The sequence below is a fragment of the Cynocephalus volans genome, chromosome X (genome assembly GCF_027409185.1).
Source record: "Cynocephalus volans isolate mCynVol1 chromosome X, mCynVol1.pri, whole genome shotgun sequence".
Taxonomy (NCBI): Eukaryota; Metazoa; Chordata; class Mammalia; order Dermoptera; family Cynocephalidae; genus Cynocephalus; species Cynocephalus volans.
The window spans coordinates 21,763,038-21,781,327 of record NC_084478.1 but is presented as its reverse complement, the minus strand read 5'-3'; the positions used below and the strand labels follow the sequence as shown (position 1 = coordinate 21,781,327).

The 18,290-nt window shown below is 38.0% G+C and overlaps 1 pseudogene; it reads right to left on the bottom strand.

The window, feature by feature from the left end:
- Positions 1 to 4,662: 4,662 nt before the first annotated feature.
- On the bottom strand, positions 4,663 to 12,657 carry LOC134367800 (archaemetzincin-2-like; annotated as a pseudogene).
- Between the last annotated feature and the right edge of the window lie 5,633 nt (positions 12,658 to 18,290).

Genomic DNA, 18,290 nt, shown 5'->3' with positions numbered 1-18,290 from the left:
CTAAAAGTTCAACGTATTATTGTGGTTGTTGTTTCTTTCTTTCCCTCTCTCTGTATCTCTTTATTGTTTATTTGTTTATTTATGGATTCAGTTCCTGCTTATGAGTAAGAATGTGTGGTATTTCTCTTTCTGTACCTGGGTTGTTATACTTTGAATAATTTTCTCCAGGCTCAACCACATTGCTGCAAATGGTAGAATTTTGTTCTTTTTTATGGCTGAGTAGTATTCCATGGAGTATATATACCATAATTTCCTTATCCTGTCACCCATCAATAGACATTTAGGTTGTTCCCGTCACCTGGCTATTGTAAATAGAGCAGTAATAAACATGAGAGCGCCACTTACATGAGAGTCACTTTTTGATGTTTCTTCAGAAACTATCTGGAATAAATTCAGAACACAGAAAGAATTGTAATATACCAGTTATATTTTGAATGAATTCTACAGCAGAAAGAATGTAATGTATCAGTTATATTTTACTGCAGAACAAACAGCTACAAACCACAGTGGCACACAATAGCAATCATTAACTGCTCATATGCTTAGCTGGAAATTGGCTACGCATCTCCGCCTGTTTCACTAGGTTGACCCACATGATCTGGGGTGAGCTGGCTATCAACTGATGTAGGCTGGCATTGGCTTGGGTGACTGGGGTGAATTGGCTATGGCCAAAAGTCTCACATCCTCAAGTAGACTAGGTCTGAAATATTTTCATGGTAATAACAGAGGCACAGGAGAGTGCATAACCTAAACTGCAAGGTTATTTCACATACGCTAAAATTCCATTAGCCAAAGCAAGTTGACAAACAGAAGGCTATGGAGAACACGGCAAAGTGCATGGATATAAGCAGATGTGAAGATCAGGACAACAGTGTAACCTACCACACATATGCCCGCTCTGAAATGTAGATCAATTAATCAGTCAATCATATTTCAACTTCAATAATGGCAACCAATAATTATCTATAACAAAGGACGGCATCTTTGGAATGAATGAAATTTCTTCACATCTAATTTTACATAATATAAAACTCAACATATCAATTTGCCAAAATTAAAGATGAGTATGCTCGTCTTTACTCTCACTGGTAGTTTTTGTTAAAAAGACCACTCTGATATTAAATGTGTCTTGTTTGTAGAACAAATAACGAAAATTTCTTATAGTTTTATGATTGAACAAAAATAACACTGGAAGATATACTAACAGTAAGTTTTCCAGTCATACTAAATCTTTCTCTTCTTCATCTTTGGGTTTTATTTTTCAGGGGAAATTTTTTAAGGAAATCTACATTTTTTTCTCTCTCTTTTGGACTGTGAAATAATCTTTGGCAATGATGGTATCCACAATGCTCAATTAAACACATAAGACATTTTAATTAATTAATTAGAGCTATTTTATTGAGCACACTATACCTGTCATTTTGCTAGTTGCTAGGTTTTCAGCGACTAACAAGGAAGTCTCAGTTACTCACAAAGTTTATAATCTAGTGGAAGACAGAAACAATAAATCAATATTTGCCATAGAGTGCAATACACTGTCATTATGTCCAGAAGTCTGCAGTGCTAAAGAAGATGAGAGAACAACATAAGCCTCACATGAGAAATGTTTTCCAGAAGAGTCGGTCACTTCAGCTGGTTAGAGTGCAGTCTTGTAAAACCATTGTCAAGGGTTTGGATCCCCATACTGGCCGGACACCAAAAACAACAACAACAAAAAAGAGATTAAAACTCAGTTTGAATCTGGTCACGAGTAGTCAACTCATGGGAGAGATGTTGGTTTCTTCTAGGAAGTAAATATTGAGAAAAGAAAGATAGATTTATAAAGACATTATAAATGTATAATAAACAATCTAGGTGATTTACTGGAAGGTGGGCATAAGGCAGAGAGAAGAGGTAAGAAAATGTATTATGTTAGTATTGGGGCAACTGAATTTATTATTTAGTAACATAGAGTAACATTATGAAGAGCAGTTCTGGTGTAAAGATAACCATATCATCTGGATATAATCAGTTTGGGACTTTTGTGAAAAATCCAACAGGAAATATCTATAAGACAGTTGGATTCTTGTACCTGGAGATGAAAAGAAAGACCTAGGCTGCAGGTAAAAATCTAGAAGATGTCAGCTTATAGTTACCTGTGTGTCAGATGGTCACCAAAGTCCTGGGAGTCATGTTGTCCACCAAGCAAAGGAGGTAGCCTAGAACTAAATCCCAAAGAACTCTAATATTCAAGGGATAGGCAGAATAAAATCCATCCACAAGAAAGAAAAATTAACAATGAGAAATGTAGAAAGAAATCATGTGATAAAAATCAAAGAGTTTTTAAAAGAAAAAAAAGTGATCAACACTTTTTGAAGGCTTCTGTTTTATCAAATAAAATGAGATTTTAAAACCCTTTGGCTGTATTAAGAAGATTGTCATTGATGTCCTTTACAAGAGTCGTGACAGTATCTTAACCGGAAACTAGAATGCCATTCATTAAAGTAGATGAGTGTTTTGAAGCAGAGTATTAGAGGGTGAACAAAACTAATGGCATTTTTTGCCATGCCTGCTATACTGAAGGCATGTTTAATCCTGTTTAATCTTGTTCCTTTATTTCACTGATCAACTATGCATCAACCTTAAGGCAAGCTGCAAAAGGATCATAGGTTTCAAGGAGTGAGTGATCTATTACAGCCGGTGGTGTCAGTGGTCTGAGCATGAACATCACAAGACTCATGGATCACAAGACACCTGGTGAATGATGTTATCGATTTATTTTTGTTACGATGTTTCCTTGACGTTATTTTTAGTCATAGAGCTTTTGCTATGTACACATTTCCTAAACCCAGAGAGCCAGAGCTCTCATCTACTGTAGATATCTGATTCTTCACTGCATGCAGTTTTCCTGTATGAAAGTCACCCCTGTAATAAATATCTTGGATTACCAAATGGACCTACCTGCTTCCTTCTTTGGTCTCAAATTACCTTCTCAATTCACAGAGCTTTGTACTTTAACCCCTTCCTTGCACACAGAGACTACAAGTGTATCTAACTTGTTTGAGAAAGAAATACGGACAGCATCATGAGAACAAATAATTTTTATTTATTTTTTAACATGTGAGGAACTTGAATGTTTTAAAACTCTACTGATTTGGGGCCGAGCCCGGGGCGCACTCGGGAGAGTGCGGCGCTGGGAGCGTGGCGACGCTCCCGCAGCCGCGGGTTCGGATCCTATATAGGAATGGCCGGTGCACTCACTGGCTGAGTGCCGGTCACGAAAAAGACAAAAAAAAACAAAAAAAAAAACAAAAAACCTCTACTGATTTGTAGAGAAAAAGGTTAAAGTCCCAAATGCTAAACAAAGTAAATAAGAGTGTGACCTCTCAGAGAAACGAGACCAATAGGAGCCACAGCATAGATGTAGAAATTTGTCACATTACACAGGATTACCAATTCCATTTCATCATTAGTGAAATAGGAAAGCATATGTTTGAGAACAAAGGTGAATTTATGATTAATGTAATTAATAAGGATATAAGAGCATTCAACCAAGAGTTTTGCACAAGAAAAAGCTGTCTGTGGACAGCACTATTGGTTAATATTGCTTTGGAGGCAATAGCCAAAGCAATTTGACAAGAGAAATGAATATGGCTTATAGAAACTATTCTAAATGCTTTCAAGTAAATAAAGGGGAAATATTCCTATAGTACAGCAATTAACTTCTCAATAGCAATAAAGGAAGCTAGATGAAAATGGAAAAGACTGAGGGACAATTATTTTAAACTATATTCAATCAAACCATCTATCAAGGAGGAAAAGAGTACAAAGATATTTTAGACATACAGTAAGTCACACTACTTTCCTCACATGCTCTGTTTTTTTTCAGGAAACTGTGTAAGTTAACCATCAGAAAGGAATCAGTAACAGAAAAACTAGTATAGGGTAATAATCATAATAATTCAGGAGAGAGAGGGGACTAGGAACTATCTGATACATTTCCATAAGTAAAAAATAATGTCGAAAAATATTTTACAGACCTCTGGGCCTATTTGGGAAAGATTAGCAAAAGGTACTCTGTAAAGTAAGCAAATTAAGAAATAGTATGACAACATTATAATATGAGACGGTGGTGGCACAGGAGCCTGCCCTGAAAGACCACTAGGATGGAAGACTGAAGCTTGGTATTAATTGAGACAAGAGTGAAATCAAACAATGGATTTTTTTTTTGAAAGAGGGTTCTTGGTTATTGCTCTATGGGTTAATTCCAGCAGGCCTGGAACTGGCCTGAGATGTTTTGATGAAATAGGAGACATGTATGCATGATACTGACCCCTGGCCAATGTTCCAGACTCCATGCAAATGGTGCTGGTTCCTGATCCAAGTGATAAAGCACAAACATCAGGAGGCTTTCAGAGGGAAAACAACTGGAGCCTGTTTCTAACCCAGCACTAATAAATAGGAGAAAACAGGATTTGTTTTTTGTATTTTTAGTGTATGAACTATCCAAGTTTGACGTTTCTTGTCTGCAGACTTGCATGGCACCATTTGGAGTGTGTGCATCAGACAGCTTTTGTAGTGATGGAATCTTAGAAAGCAAAGAGAGACTATTGAATAAAGGGACCCAACAAGACTAAATTTTATATATGAGTTCTTATTTCAGCACTTACCGTATTACTCGATTTAATATGCAAATTTTATTTTAATTGCACCTATTTGAATGTTCCTATTTTGGAGAACAAGAAGACAGTTCATTATATACTCATCTCATTCCTCAAAGCCTTCCAAAGTTTTCATCCAATTCATAATATCCTCATAAGTATGTTTTAGAGTTACTCCAGGTATGTTAGTAGATTCATCATTAATCCACCTCACCAGTGCTTTTAATCTTCCTATAATGTTGAAGTAAATGTCACACTGCCTGTTGCCTAAACAGATGGGACAAAGGTCTAGAGGCTGATTGTCTTTTGGAGGTTAAACCTTTGAAGTATGCTTGCCAGCCACTGGTAATATCAGACTCCAAATATATGTCCAGTTTCATGGGTTAAAGGTTTATAGAACTGAAGCAATGAAATACTAGTGATTTTAGAAATGAAACAGGTATCAAAAATTGAATAGCTACTAGAAGATATTTTCTTGAGTTTCTTCACTTTGCACTTGTAGTGTAAGAAATATAAATCACTACCATATCTGGAAAAGCTGCCTATCCCTATGCCCTCTGCCAAAGAAGCTTGTTCAAAGACAAAATTCCAGGTGTCTCTTTGGTAAATATCAATCATTGTTATCCCCCTGTGCTATGGATTAAATGTGTCCCCCAATGTTCACGCATTGGAAACTTAATCTCCATTGTAAGATTGTTAAGATGGTGGGAAATCCAATTAAGATGGTATTTGAAAGGTGGGGCCTTTGAAATGTGATTAGGTTCTGAGGACTATACCCTAGTGAATGGGTTAGTCCATTGATGGTTTAACAGGTGGTCATGGTCATGGTTATGGTGGCTTCCTAGGGAGAGCAAGTGAGAAGCTTAGCTCTTTTGTTTGCTCAGGACACATAATTAGATTATGAGGACTATACCCGAGTGAACGGAATAGTCTGTTGGGAGTCACCTCCCCCAAGAAGGCCCTCACTAGATGTATTCCCTGGATTTTGGACTTCCCAGCCTCTGAAACCATAAGAAATAAATTTTATTTATTTGCAAATTACCCAGTTTCAGGTATTTTGTTAGAAGCAACAGAAATGGAGCAATACACCATGATACAGAAGAAATTTGCAGATTTCTTCCTTTCTAAGAACTTAAGTATATACCTTGTATGAATCTGTAAGTTTTCTGTGTTGTCATTAAATCAAAAGAAATACCAAATTGCAGAAACAGGAAACTGTTCTAGGACTTTTACTGTCAAACCATAGAAAAATGCTTCATAGCAGCCCTTGGGCTATTTAATATATTCTTTTATGATACTTCTCATGTTCCTTAGAGATCCAATAGACTGTATATAAATACTACATTTCTTCATGGAGATTATTGATAAACTGTTCAAAGTCTTGGAGAAGGGTGTTCAGGATAGAAGATGATACAATATGATTCTGAAAGCAGAGTCAAAATAGATCACTGTTTGGTTGGAAAGCTTTGTTCATCGGCTGTTTTTCACCATCTAAGTTTTCATACTGCAACACAAGCGATGGAGTCTTTGAGATGAGGGCTGTTTATGGTGTTTGTTCAGACCTGAAACTATAAAACTACTAAAGGAAAACACAGGTGAAACACTTCAGGAAATAGGACTGGGCAAAGACATTAATGAGTAAGACCTCAAAAGCACAAACAACAACGAAAAAAATAAATGGGACTATATCAAACTAACAAGCTTCCACACAGCGAAGGAAAAAATCAAAAGACTGAAAAGACAACCTACAAAATGGGAGAAAATATTTGCAAACTATACATCTGACAAGGGATTAATATCGAGACTATACAAGGAATTCAGACAACTACACAGTAAAAAAAACCAATAACTCAATTAAAAAATGAGAAAAGGAGCTGAATAGATATTTTTCAAAGGAAAACATACCAATGGCCAACAAGTACTTGAAAAAATGCTCGATATCACTAATCATCAGGAAAACACAAACCAAAATCATATTGAGAGATCATCTTACCCCAGTTAGAATGGCTATAGTCAAAAAGACAGAATAACAAATGCTGGTGAGGATGCAGAGAAAGGGGAACTCTTCTACACTGTTGGTGGGACTGTAAATTAGTACAGCCACTATGGAAAACAGTATGAAGGTTTCTCAACTACAGATAGATTTACCATGCCATCCAGCAATCCCACTACTGGATATATAATCAAAGGAATGGAAATCATCATGTGGAAAGGATACATGCACTCCCAAGTTCATTGAAGTTCTAATCACAATAGCTAAGAGGTGGAATCAACCTAAGTGTCCATCGATGAATGACTGGATAAGGAAAATGTGGTATATATACGCAATACAATACTACTCAGCCGTAAAAAAGAATGAAATGCTGCCATTTGCAATGACACGAATGAGCTTGGAGAAAATTATGTAAAGTGAAGAAAGTCTGACACAAATGGAAAAATACCACATGCCCTCACTCATAAGTGGGATATGAGAGAGAAAGAAGGAAGGAAAGAAAGACCACAGTGTTGTGTTGAACTAGCAGAGGGAGAGAACAGACTTAGGGTGGCCACAGCGTGGATGGGGGGAAAGGAAAGGGGCACTGGGGAGAGGTTGAGTGGGGAACATGGGGAATAATTTCAGTTTGAGGTGGTGGACATAATGATAGCATTGATTTGCTCAGCAAATCTTGGGCTGATTTGCTGACAGTCAACTCTTGCCCCGTGAATATGTATAATCAATAAAAAAGTTATGTATTGTTTGCTGTGAGGGTTGATTCTCGTTGTCAACTTGATTAGATGAAGGAATGCTGAGAAACCTGTAAGGCTATCTTTTTAGGTGTGTCCATGAGGGTGTTTCCTGCAGAGATTACTATGAGAGTTGGAGTGGACTGGGTGGGAAAGACCCACCCTCAATGTGGGTGGGAACCATCCAATCTACCGGGGTCCAGAGACAACAAAAGACAGAGGAAAAATGTGAAGCTCTCTCTCTATCTGCTGGAGCTGGGATACACTATTCTTTCCTATCTGTGGACATGAGAGCTCCAGCCTCTTCAGCTTTTGGGTTCCAGGACTTACACCAAGGACACCATCAGCTTCCCTGGTTTTGAGGCCTTTGGACTTGGACTGAGCCACACTACCAGCATGCAGTCCACAGACGGCTTATCATGGGACTTTTCTTCACAATTGTCTGAGCTAATTCCCCTAATAAATTCCTCCCATATATTTATAACATATCCTATTAATTCTGTCTCTCTGGAGAACCATGACTGACACATTTGCATAATGACCGGACTGTTCCATTCATACTGTGTTCCAATGTAGAACATTCATCCTTCAATTTTGAGAGACTAAACCTACAAATGGACAATGAACAGACCATACATAAAAATAGAATTCTACCCACAACCTGCTGCAACCAGCCCAGCAATCCAACCCATTATCTACAGCAACCAGCCTAGGAAGCCAGCTTATTACCTATTAGCCAAACTTGTAGGAAGTCAGACATCTATCTCTAGAAACAATCCAGGAAGCCAAACAGTAACCTCCTTAACAACAATAAAATGTCCAGAACTTGATGAATAGCTGACAGTTTTCATTTTTGTTTTAGTTTTCAACTTACAACCAACCAGAGACGGCCAAATATGTATCCCTAACTAATTACAAAGGGTGACCAACTTCTGATTAGGTCATCTATAACTCCCCAATGCCAACAATCTCTAATCAGGGCATACTTAAAGCCTTCCTTTCTTTCCACTATAAAGCTTTCTCACTCTTCTGACTGCTTTTGAGTCTCTACCAAAATGCAAATGATGCTGGCTGACTCTTTGCTATAGCCAGCAGTGAATAAACAGCCTTTGATTTTTCTTATTTGGTTGGTATTTGTTTATTTCCACAGTTTGAACGGGTTAAAGAGCTGTTCTATTGCAAAGTTTACAGGACCCACACATCTAGGCCTGTTCATAGAAGTGGTATGCCGGTGCCCTCCCCTGCCACCAGACCTCAAGACAATCCATCCACCACCAGATTATTTTCTTAATCAAGATGCTGTCTTTGAACATCCATTAGTGTCCCTTTAGTGCCTGTACATAAAAGTCTGTTGGATCTTGGACAGTGCATTTTCACTACAAGCACTGACAACCATTTGGCCTTCTGAAGTAGAATACTGTCTACATATCAGAATATTTACTAACAAATCATTAACATTTAGACATAAACTCTAATCTCTGCCTTGAAAAATGGAAATTTAATATCAATGCAAATTTACTTACTTTTTATTTCTCAGGCTGACATGTTACTTCAATTATATTCTCAATACATTGGAATTGGTAGAAGCTTTTGTTATGTCACAGCTTGGAAACTGATTGTCCTTTTTTGAAAAAATTATCAGTTGGGTAGAGCATGGTGTTATAACACAAAGGTCAAGGGTTGGGATCCCCACAGCAGCCAACTGCCAATAAAAAAAAAATTAAAAGCCTTAAACCAATCTACCAACAACATGGTAGGTAGATAGGAAAACCTATTAACAAGAAATACCTCCTTATTACAATAAGTAATAAGGAAAAACTCCTTATTATAATTTTCAGCCATTATGGAAAACAGTATGGAGTTTCCTCAAACAACTAAAGATAGACCTGTTCTACAATCCAGCAATCCCACTGCTGAGTAAATACACAAACAAATGGAAATTATCATGTCGAAGGGAATAACTAAAGTCCCATGTTTATCAAAGCTCTATTCACAATAGCCAGGCAATGGAACCAACTTCAATGTCCACCAATGGATGACTAGATAAAGAAAATGGGGTATATATACTCAACGGAATACTGCTTTGCCATAAAAAAGAATGAAATTCTGCCATTTGCAGCAACATGGATGAGCTTGGAGAAAGTTATGTTAAGTGAAATAAGCCAGGCACAGACAGAGAAATACTGCATATCCTCATAAGTGGGAGTTAGAAAAATACGCAAAGAAAAACGAAAGAAAGATACAACAATCACAACAATTCACTGAACTTTCAGAAGGAAAGTACGGAACTGAGGCTACCAGAGGGGGGAAAGTGGGAGGAGAGGGAGGTGGTTAGCAAGAAATCGGTAAAGAGCCACAAAAAATGATTACATTGTGTAATGTTGAATATACTAATTACCCGGAAAAAAATACATAAAATTAATTTTTTAAAAAACATTGATGTATACATAAACTCTAATCTCTGCCTTGGAAAATGAAAATTTAATATCATAATGCACATTTATTTAGTTTTTATTTTTCAGGCAGGCATGTTACTTCAATTGTATGCTCAGTACCGTGGAGTTCGTAGAAACTTGTGTTATGTAACAGCTTAGAAACTGAATGTCCCTGTTTGAAAATACATATATATATATATATACATATATACAGACATATATATACACACATCAGTCGCTTAGAGCATGGTGTGATAACACCAAGGTCAAGAGTTCTAATTCCTACACTGGCCAGCTGCGGATTAAAAAAAATTAAAAGCCTTAAAAACCAAACTACCAACTACAAGGGAAACCCTCCTTATCATAATTTTCAGTAAGAAAACCCTTCTTGGGGTGAAATTTCAACTGGAGATTAAAATAAAACAAAATCATCCAAAACTCATTACTATAGTGATGAACAACGGATTGCAGATAGTTCCATTTTCACTACTAGCATGTGATGATAAAAATGGATTTAGGAATTAATGGTGATTTCTCAATGTTGCTTCATAATTTAAAACTGTATATCCTGCTGATGTTTTTTCCCTTTAAATATTTCCCCATGAAAAGCTAAGTAAATAATGAAGTAAATGCCCATGCACAACTTCCACTTCCTCCAGAAATTAGTGACAAAAATGAAAAATGAGAACTAAATCATAATTTATGACTAAAACAGAAAAGAAGTTCCACTTACACTTTTGTGGAATCCAGTTGGGTGAAGTATACCAAACAAGTCAGAAAAAGAAAACACCATGGGGAAAAAAGCAGACAAAGAATATTTTGATTTTTTTTTGTTTCTGGACTCCATAAAATAAAGAATGACAAGTTAATAATTAAATTATAGAGAAAGACAACTGGTAAATTATGAAAACCAGTTTAATCAATTTTATTCATTTTGTGTGTGTGTGTGATAAAAGTACCTAAAATCTACTCTTTTAGCAAAACTCCCAAATACGACACAGTATTAACTACAGTATTAACTATGACACAGTATTAACTAATATGATGCTGTGTAGTAGATCTCCTGGCTTCTTCACTCTGTCTTCTGCTTCATATCCTTTGACTCACATTTACCCATTTTCTCTCCACCCCCTTACCCCTGGAAACCCCTTGTTCTATTCTCTATCTCTACGTATGCAACTTTATGTTCTTACTTCCACATGTAAGTGAGGTCATGCAGTATTTTTCTCTCTGTGTCGGGCTTATTTAATTTAGAACAATGTTCTCCAGGTTCATCCATGTTGTGGCAAATGGCATGATCTTCTTTTTTAAGAGTGAATAATATTCTAGTGTGTGTGTGCTTGCATCTGTGTGTGTGTGTGTATGTATACCACAGTTTTTTGTTTGTTTTTTAGTTTGCTTGCTTATTTTGGTGGCTTGCTAGTATGGGGACCTGAACCCTTGACCCTGTTACAACACTGTGCTCTAACCAACCAAACTAACCAGCCAGCACCCCACAGTTTTTATCCATTTACCTGTCTACAGAAATATTGGTTATTTCTATCTCTTAGCTATTGTGAATAATGTCGCAATAAACAGGGGAGTACAGATATCTTTACAAGGTACTGATTTTATTTCCTTTCAGTATAAACCCAAAAGAGGGATTGCTGCATCACATGGGAGTTCTTTTTTAAATTTTTTGAGTAACCTCCATACAGTTTTTCACAATGGCTGCACCAATCTACATTCTCACCAACAGTGTACAAGGCTTTCCTCAAAAAATTATGTTTAAACTCAACACGCTGCAAAATTAGAATAAACAATTTTTTTCAGACGCTAATGAGACATAACACAGAAACAAATGACCATGTGACATGTTCAAAGACAACTGCAATGAATTTTATAAAATAAGTGTGTTGTAGATAGATCTGCGATCCCTATGTAATAAAAGACTCAACAAGCAGGCCCAAAAGAAATAGGCCTAAGAGACAGAATTTTTAATAAATAAGTGAAATAAAATGTCAAAACTTGCAAGAAGAATATTTTTAAAATAGTGGGCACTCATATTAATATCTAAGAAGATGTTGTTCTATACATAGAAGAAAGTAAAACCACTAAGCACTTCTAATACTAATAAAAAAACCCTAAAAAATAATTAATAAGACTTCATTTAAAAATGTTAGTAAACAAATTAATATAAAGATATCAGAAGAAAAGTATTCATACAGATTTAACACAGATAAAGGCATAATATTTTCTTTATGACATCCAAAACAATAGCTTTGACAAAGAGTTTCCAAGCAACTAGCATTTGCTACTTAATCAAACTAGCTTAATCAAAGGAAAGAACAAAACTAGACTAAACTGAACCCTATAATATGCTGGTAGGTCCAATCTAGAATTTTCCATCATCTTAATTCAATAGCCTGTAAAAGAGAACCTGAGAAGTTTGGAAGCAAGAGGTGGTTAGATATTACTTGTTTCTATGTATTACTCTTTAGGCATTGAAAATTCAAATTTCTCTGAAGGTGTTATTACTTATTTTTTGCATCAACTTTTTGCCAGAGAACATAGCTGTATTGTTCTCCGTCACTGTGGTGGGGAAGGATGGGGGTCGAGGAAGTTATTGTGGAAAGAAGATGTCACCTCCTCCCTTAACCTGCACTGCTCTCTCCCCTCCCATCTGCTCTTCTCCCTGGTCTTACTCCTCTTTTCTCCCTCATCTCTTCCCTAAGAAACCCATTTCACATTAAGCCGTGGCTGACTCCTGGTTCTTTCTGGCAGGCAAGGAGCAGAGTCATCACGTGGACCTCCTCATCAGGAGAAGGTAGGGCTGTTCTGTGTCTTCGAGGTGCAGAAAGACCAGTACAGAGCGGCATGGTGCTCCCCACATTGAGTCTTCCATTAGCTTTGATGAGAAGGAAGCAGCAACTTACAGTCGGGATCTATTGGAATGGGGGAGGGGATAAAGACAGTGCAGAGAGGACCACAGCGCACTGCAGAGGGGCAATTTTAAGGTGACTCTCTTTTTCTCACAGAGAAAGGCTGCTGTTTGCTGGGCTGAGTATGGGAATTGTGAAAGCTGAAGCTTGAGATAGGGTTGGAAAATACAGGAAATCAGATGATGTCAAAAATACCACTGCTTTTACCATCCTGACAAAGTATTTATGCCTGGAGACATTTTTTCTCAGTTTTTTTAATAAATGCTATTTGTGATCAGTTGTGCAATTCTTATTTTCTTATTAACATTATTTTTAAAAATATGCAAAGTATAAGAAACTATAACGATGATGAAAAACCATAACCCAAAATACAACCACCCAGATAGAAATCATCATTTTTGTGTACTTATTTACTATCTTTATTATCAAATATTTTTATATAGTTTACATCATTCAGAACATCTTGTCCTTTTAAAAATAGTGAAATCAGGAATATTCATAAATTCAACACTGAAGATTTTTAAATGGAAGGAACAACAATAAAATAAAAACACAAATTGCTCAACACATCCAATATAGCATTTAAAGTTGTAGAGAACCACTACATTTTCTTAATAAAAGTGGGACTATTATATCTTTCTATTCAATTATGCTTGTTTTGAATACGGAGAAAACTCATTTGGGGTGTAATTTTATCCAGCAAAGTCTCCAAATCAGTTTAGTCATTATTACCAATTACTGGGTTAGAACAGCAAGAGTCATTAGCTTATGTCATTGTCAACAAGGGCAAGATTTTCTCACTAAACTGTAGGACGAGAGACACATGAGAAATTAAACAAATAAACAAATTAAAAATTTTTAAAAAATTAGTAGTAGATTAATCTTATAATTATTGTAAGGAGACAACTTTGGCAAGCACTGAGAAACGTTTACTCAGAGTTGGAGAATTGACCTGGCAATAAATTAACCAGAGATATATTGAACTCAGGGCATTCAGCCTCTTAAGAAGAACCAATTTAAATAATGATTTAACTATTCTAGATTTTAGTGTTAATTAATTTTAGAAAAGGTCTTCAAGTAGTATTTTGAAAACAGATACACAGGTAGTATTTTTTGTAAGCATTTAACTTTTCAAAGATTAAATTATTTGTCTCCATGAATTAAAACCAATGTAGCTTAGCTGTGGGATTCTCAAGTCACCACATTTTCCCTCTAGGGAGTCTGAAAGTATAAATTCATTGTTTTCTGCTAGTTCATATTGAAAACAAAAAGTCTAAATGCAGCTTTGTTTTCATTCCTTTGTAGGTCACTTTTTTTTTTCTTTCTGGATGTTTCTAAGCTCTTACATTAAACTTTGTGCTATATCCCATTTGACAAATATCTAGAAGTAGCTTTTCTTACATTGCTTTAGTGGTATTCAGTGACCACTTTGATATTCATGTTCAGGTTAATTTTTTTGTTGTTGTTGTTGCTCTAAAACTAACTTGTCATCAGCTCTAACTGATCAAATGGTTGTTTTTCTTCGTCTTTGTCTCTTCACTTATTTCCATACTTGGTACTGACATTATCTACCTTGTCAGCACAACCATCGCTGCATACAGGAATCTCCTGTCTAGTTCTCAACCTTTTAGAACTTCTCAAGCAACTCAGCTGTAATGGAGCACTGCAAAGAAGATCTGGCTTTACTGCTCATTAGCACAGCTTTGATTCACACAGCCTAATTAACAGATGGTTGTGAAAAGTAAATAATACAGCAAATATAAAGCAAAGGGTCTTACCACCAAATAAACAGTGTATACACAATATTGCCTAGTTCTTTATTTTTTTTTTACAATATTGATCCGAAAACTGCATTTTATTTGACCTACAAACTTTTCTTATTTTTTTAAATTTTATAGTATTATAGCTTTACTTTATTTATTTGACAGTTTTTCTGTTGAAAGATAATTGATTAAATTTTCTTATTTCTAATATTGTCATTAAGAGATTATAGTACAAGCTTCAGGAGACCAGCTAGGAGACTGCTGCAGCCATCTTGAGTGATGACAGGAGCAGGAGAAAGGGGATGGACTCAAGAAATCCTTAGGTCACAAATTTGGTAAAATTTGGTGTTTGATTTAAGATGCCAAAGTCATGGGGTTGAAGTTGACAAGAACTGGCTGGGTGATGGCATCCTCAAGTGAGGGAGAGACCAAAGAGGAAACAGCTGTAAGGAACATGGTGAGTTCCAATTAGGACACGGTGGGTTTGGGGTGCCAGGTGGAACTGGCCAGCAGGGGGTTAAATAAATGAGTCTGAAACTTAGGAGGTAGGCTGGATTTAGAATGGAGACTTGCAAGCACTTAACAATCAGATTTCTATTTGGGCGACAACCACCGAGCCACTGGAAGTGCCCCAGGCTCCCAAGCTGAGCTGGAGGGGCCTCAGCCACAGCCCTTGGACATCTGCATGCAGCCCAGCCACGACTGAGCGGCTGCCTGAAGCCCCTGGGCTCCCCTGCCAGAATGAGGGGGTGCCACAGGCCTCGACCACACCACCTTCCCTCCTTTTTCAACCTTCCTCCCCATCATCCCTCTGCCTTATTCTCAATCCTCCTCCCCCCAAGTGCCCCACAACATCTTAGAATGTAAAAAAAAATAAAATAAATACAAAAAAATGAATAAATTTAAAAAAATTTAAAAAGATATAGACTTGAGGCTGTGTCAATGCTGAAACCACATCATCATTTAAGGAGGGAACAGAGAACGCAGAGTCCGCTTCTGACACAGGAAAGTGAAGGTCAGAGAGAGATGAAAATCATGAGATTATGGTAAGAAGCCAAGGGGGTAGTGAGATTCTGGAACTTTCAAATGCTCGAAGCATCACCTGTAGATAATGAAGAATGCCCATGGACTGTAGTAGTTAGGGTTATCACTGGGCACCTCAGTGACAACAGTCTAGCACAAGGATCGGGCTAATGTCAGAAACCAGTGACATGAACTTAAGGAAAGAGGAGACAGTGGGTGTAAGTCAGTCTTGTGGGGAGTTTGGATGACAAGATGGAGAGAAATTCCCCAGTAGCCATGGGGATTTGGGTCTTGACTGGAGGCATTCACCCATTATTCATTCATCATATCTGTCCTGAGTGTATTTTATGTGCCAGTCCCTAAACAGATAAAAAATGAAAGCAGTGTCCTGCTCTCCAGAAGTGTGCTCTGTGAAGTGATTTTCAAATTTCATTCCATGGACCCTTGGGTTCTAGAGACACCAGCCGTGGGACCAAAGGGAAGGCTAAGTTGTTGTGCTCTGGGACTCCTATCCCTCCCCATATGACTCTGTACTTTTCTTTCTCATGGGCTTCCACATTCAAAATATTCTACACAAAAATACACAGTGTTGCTAACGAAAGAGGTCTGTCAGGTAGTGCTCTACAGGATGCAGCGTTCTAAACTGGGGATTGCAAACTTTTTGTCTGTAGAGAGCCAGATAGTAAGTATTTCTGACTTTGTAGGCCATGTGCTCTCTGTCACAACTACTCTGCCATTGTGAAGGAAAAATAGCAGCAGAGAATATTCATGGGTGGGGCTCTGTTCCAAGAAATCTACATTTACAACAACAGGAGGCGAGCAGTGGTTTGCACCCGTGTTCTAAATGTTGATGAGGTGCAGCAGGACTTTTTCAACCTATTATTTCTGAAAGTATTTCTCTAAGCCACAGCATGTCATTAAAGAATAGTTGTGTTCTGGCCCATATAGTTTTGCTTAGTTCCTGGTATTCTCTCACCCTCAGCTGCCAACTTTGATGCCTCCCAACTGGAGTGCTGGTCACTTCCTATCCCCCATGGGAGACTGCTCAGATTAGTCTTTTTCTCAACCTGACCTCCCATATTTATCTTCTTAACCAAAAATTATCCCTCGAACTGGGCAAAAACAATCCTTAAAAATGTTGGCTGAAGACCCACTCCCCTCATCAAAACACCACACTCAGGGAATGAGTTTTCATTAATGGTTCTTTGGAGAAACATTGGCCTTGAGAATTCTGAAGTTAGGAGCCCAATGTCACACCAGAAATCAGGAAACAAAAAAACGGGGCTCCGTGGGCCAGGCCTTGCCCAGGAGGGAGGCTGCCAGCTCCTTGGGAAACAAATTGGAGGCGTAAGGAAACCTCTGGCCGCTATCCGAGATCAGAGCCGAGCTGGATGCTCTCTGGAGCTGAGTAATAAAACGGTGAAAGGCTAGGGGGAGGAGGCCTTCCCTGTGCAGAAAGGAAACACCTTGTTGCCGTGTTTTGGAAAGTAGAGGAAGGAAGGAAGCAGGGGAGAGGGTGAAGGAGTCCAGGAATCCACCATTTGGATTGGGCTGTAGGGCATGAAGCCTTGTGGCCTGGCTTGTGCAGGCTACACAGGCTGGGAGCAGAGGTCCTTGTTCCATAATATCTTCCTCACTGGCCTGGAACCTTGACTGATATTCCTCTGTTGGAATTTCCCTAGGCATGTCTTGATAATATAATAAAAGGCAAAAGAAAAGCTGAGTCTTGAGAGTGCCAGAACCTGCCCAGGAGCCTTCCTGTGACAGGTAGCTTAAAAACAGGCAGGAGGGCAATGATCTTGATAGAGGAAGGTGAGCAGATGGAAAAGGTTCAGAAGTGTGCAGCTGGTCTTGCCAGAAGGGAGGGGAAAAGAGGAAACTGGGTAGGGGAGGAGGGGAAAAAGGTCACCAAGGCACTTTTCTCAGGGGCCAGAAAAGTAGGTAAGAGGCCAGTGAGGTCACGGTCAACTCTTAGGCCTCCAGCCTCTGTTACTACCCTGCCCAGCGACTCCTCCACATCTACTATGCAAGTGATGATCTCTGGCCTTATAACAATGCAGATCACCACTCACACCACAGAGTCTCCTACAGGAAGTACCCCTGGCGTTTGCCCTTTTCACGTGTGCAGCTGGGGATTCTGAGAACCACCGCCTCCCAAGCCATGGCGACCACCTTTGGGGAAGCAGCCCTTGCAACCCAGCAGACTTCCTTTGGTTGGTTCACTGAATGAACGTCTCTGGGTCTGGGGATTCTGGGTGTGAGCCCACCCCCATTCGATAGAAGGGAAAAATGCTGTTGTGACTTCTAACACGTCAGGTTTCACAATGTTGTTTGTCATTAGTTCAGCTCTTTTACTCTCAGCAGTTACTAACTGTATCAAGTATGAGGTTTATGGGTTTGAATAATCTCCAGTAAAAGTTAATATAAATGTACACTGTAAAGAATATTTATTTAAATATGATGCCCCAAAAGGGAGAGTTAGCTATAATTACTTCCTTATTATTGACAAGTCAAGGACAAGTGGGCTAAGAAGGGACAGAATGAATGAAGCCACAGCCACACAACCAGGTGATGTTTGATGAAATTTCCAGGTCCACAAGTTCCATTTTGTCCCCCTTTCTCTTGGTTTGGTTTGTTTTAGATTCTACTTCTCTCCTCATTACATTTATGTTTCCTTTAATTTCTTAAACATTTTTGCAATAACTTTTAAATTCCTTCTTAATTTTATCATCTCTGTCAATTCCGGGTCTTCTTAACTAATTTTTTTCCACGTCATAAGTCATA